The 4,000-nt window shown below is 36.3% G+C and overlaps 1 long non-coding RNA gene across 1 annotated transcript; it reads right to left on the bottom strand.

Annotated features, from left to right (window-relative positions):
* Window positions 1-391: 391 nt before the first annotated feature.
* Window positions 392-3,585, bottom strand: LOC120565916. Its single transcript, XR_005640304.1, has 3 exons — window positions 3,532-3,585; window positions 2,510-2,601; window positions 392-418 (listed from the first exon to the last, which is right to left on the bottom strand). It is a non-coding gene; the product is annotated as an uncharacterized LOC120565916 (long non-coding RNA).
* Window positions 3,586-4,000: the final 415 nt, after the last annotated feature.

Below are 4,000 nucleotides of genomic sequence, written 5' to 3'. Positions count from 1 at the left end.
AAGAAAGGAAAAAAAAAGGGAAAAATACATTTTTCATAATGTGTCCTTTAAGATCCTTTGAATAACAACTTTTCCCCAGCCACTGAATAAATGGCCATGTTTCAAATTGATTATTGTATACATTTTAATAGAAATCAACCGACATGGGAGTTAATACTATAAATTAAATTCTAAGAGGTTTTTATTTTTATATTTGCGATCATGGCCAGTAGATTTTTTGGTGAGGATATTGTCTTCTTACAATTGCTTATGGTAGGCATCTTAATAAATACTACCTTTAGGATTCCAAAATTAACTTTAACTCACCGCTGATTGTGTAGCGCTTTTCCCCTAATGAAGCTGTTAATGTCAGTTCCACGAACTGAGAACATTAATTCCGCTATCCCCACACTTTTCTCCTCCGTGATCTCCTCTCACTCTGAAAATAAAACATGAATTTTAGATCTCATCAAGGACACAATTATGCAGAAGTGCCAACAAATAAGTGAATCCTTTAAAATTTCCCTGCTTTTTTGCATAATTTAGTAATACAATATGGTCTGACAGGTCTATGTACTGTATGTAGTATAATTGATCTGTAGGTGCTCACAAAGTATAATGAGAAATACAAGTAACTTCAATTGTTTCTTTCTTAAACTGGTAAATAAGCAAGATTACTGGGCCCCGTTTCAGAAAGCAGGCTTAAAAAACTGAGTGATATGTGAAACTCCAAGTTCCAGAACAGCTGATCAGAATTAGTTCAGTCAACTCTTAGTATGTTGAACCTGATGGAAACGCTGTGTGGGGATAACAAAAAACATCATCAATGGAGCTCCGATACTACGATTCAGCATGGCAATGGGTAAATAAAGGCAGAGCCTCCATTTTAAAAATCGGGTGGAGCTGAAAAAATGAATGTGTGCTAACGCGGACCATGACAGGTTATTCACGTTAAAATGCAGGAGTGGAGGATCAATACGTTAACATTTTAGTAGTTTTTAATACAGCGTTGCTCATTCATCATTTACCAGACTGGACTTTCCTTGATGAATGATAAAGTGCTGGAATTTTCCTAGAGCCCATTACATTTATTTTAAATAGGCTACAGGCCTGTTTATTCATTTGTAATATGACGGGACAAAATGCAGGTGGCAATAATTCAACATAAAAATATTAATCAAAACACATTAGACATAGTTTATCCTACTCATAGACAGATTGTAAAGTAACAGTCCGCCCCAGTAGGTTAGCCTATTAATGATTTTTTTTGCAGTGGAAGAGGTGTCTAGGTTCAAACTGACTGTAAAGTTCTATTTTAAATTGATAAAATTTTGTATTTTATGAAATGCTGTCAACACAGTCAGGCTATGCAGCTAAGAATGAAAATCTCCCTTTTAAAACTACTTTTATTTGTTTCTGCTGCACCACTGCCAGCCTCACTCAGAAATGTCACATGTATCATATCCAACATGATAACTATGATAGGAATGTTCCAATCAGTGCATCTACAATATGAAAGATTACTGTTCATTGATTAGTTTTATAGAGATTAGTTTAACAGTGATTAGGCTGCTGCAGTAATGTAGCCACAGTAAGCGTCTCAGTGCAACTGTTGACCTGACAACTGCCTTAATGTCCACAGAGTCAGTGTTATAAAGAAGAAGGGCAGCGTAGCTTTGTTAAAAAAAAAAGGAAAATGTCAGACAACTGCTTCAGGCTCTGCAGGAGGAGAGAAACCCTAGGGTTTATCTGATCTCGGTCTCTGAAACTGAAAACCCAGAGTTTCCCTCATCTCTGGCTTAACTTACTCTGAATTTTCACTAAAGGGCTTTGGTTTGTTACTCTTTATATTAAAAAATACAAATGAAAATTGTAACTGTCATTTTTATTTCTTAAACCACTAGTTTTAAAGGGGAGAATTTTGAATGAATGTTCTGAATTATGTTTATTATTTAAAGTAGCTTTCCTTAAATTGTCCAATGGAGCAAACATTTCAAAATAGTTTAAAACGCTCAACTTTGAAGGTCAGTTGATTTGTTTTCAATTCTCAACTTTTTCTATTTCCATTGTACAAGTTAGATTATGGAACAATTGACAATTGTTATATCTTTTCTGATAACTGATTTAAGAAAGAAAAATATTGTCATGGAGGCCTATGTGTGAGGTTACAACATACTGTAGTTGATTCATGTTAGAGACAACAATTTAAAAGTAGCCCATGTCATGTGAAAGAGTAAGACCATTGAGAATTCTGTAATGTCATCTAACAATTGTTCATAGATGTGCTAATGAGCTTATACAAGTTTCAGATGCAATTTAGTGACCTGGAGGGGGTTTGTGATGCTGATTATGTCCACTTGTAGGTCCAAGCATGTGTTCAGACTATGCTACTTTGAACCAACTGCAAAGCACTACTATATCTGCAATAATAAGTTTGTGTTTTTTGTTGTTTTTTCCATCTGATGGGGCCGTTCGAGGGTAGCCTCAAATTTACGCAATAACAATAATTACAATTAAATAACATCACTACCTCAGAGGAAACCCATGCTCATTCACAGCTTCATTGAAGAATGCCAGGTGTGTATCAGATCAGTTGTTGTCTGCTACCTTGAGGTACATCATCTACACATACAATAACAAATAGAATAATACATCAATACTGTCAAGAATTTATTTTCCCCTGTAAAATAAGTCAGCTGACAAAGTTCTGAAGGGGTAAAACGATGCCTAAATGACAGTTGGAACAGTAAGAACTATTGACTCATTCAATTTATAATGGGATCTAATGACATGAGAAATCATCAAAACAGTTAATTTTAGTTCAGTTCATAATAAAGAGTTCAGCACTGATAAAACTGCATTGGCATGAGGAATAGTTCGCTGAATGGGACAGATGTAAACTTGACAGGAAAATTGTTAAAGGTTAAAAGTACACCCTCAAAGTTAACAGAATAATACGTAATAGGTTCAATACGACTTTGCAAAGTCAAGTTCATGTAATTGACTTTACTGAAACCATTCAAGTGAAAAGGCTATTAAAATCTACAGGATTTAGGAATATGCTGTGTATGCCAAGGCTAACCAGTTGCTTATTTTTGACATTGCAAAGACCGGCTAATTCTGACTTTTTCAAATTATGAATTAGGAGGTTCCTGAGTTGGTATGGAATGACCCTAGGGGTAGGCTACACTGCTGGATGACAGAAAACCATAGAAGTCAAATATATTTGTTTCTAAGGAACACCACCTGTTTGTACAGAAAATAAACTAAAATGTATGAGAATAAAACATCTTCCATGCTTAAAATGGGGTCAGTCAGTAAAATTTTGCAGTTCTTTGTCCTTGATAGGTAAAATTCTTACCTTTCTTGAATAGCCATCTATTCCCCCAAAGATTAAAATAGATTAAAATAAATCAGACAAGTAGTAAGTCCAAAACATACTACATAACTCTGATCTATTACTCTGGTTGATGTGATACAATATACACAATGCCAGATACACAACTAGAAACAAAAACGAACTAAACAGATACAGATAGTGTACAGACATACCTGATGAGCTTGTGATTGGTGTCAATGTGCACCATGTATTTTGGGTAAGGAACCGTTACGGCCTCTCTCACCACACATCTCAGACGAGTCATCCTGGAAAGCACACCTACACTGTCCACGCGATGCATGGATGCATACACTCTGTCCCATTGCACTCTGTGTCCCTGTGCAAGTAGAGCACCTTTGACTACTCTGCACCCAGCATCTGGCATTGTGCTCTTAATTCCTGCGATCAATGAGTCCAATTCATCGTCACTGCAGCCACTGTATGAGGCAGATATAAATAGATTATTTTCAGCCATCCGCCTAAAAAGTGTAGCTCTCGACACACCAAGGAGTCTAGGGATGCATTTTGATGGCAGCCCAAGTTCTAGAAGATGTGTGAGGGTCTCTACTGACGTCGTCAATCGTGGACGCCCACGAAAGCCCTTCTGCAAATCCAGTGTTATAAATGTCTGCTCATTCTCCA

This window comes from Perca fluviatilis, chromosome 9 (assembly GCF_010015445.1).
Source record: "Perca fluviatilis chromosome 9, GENO_Pfluv_1.0, whole genome shotgun sequence".
Classification (NCBI taxonomy): Eukaryota; Metazoa; Chordata; class Actinopteri; order Perciformes; family Percidae; genus Perca; species Perca fluviatilis.
The sequence above is the reverse complement of the archived record's forward strand: the minus strand, read 5'-3'. Positions and strand labels throughout refer to the sequence as shown.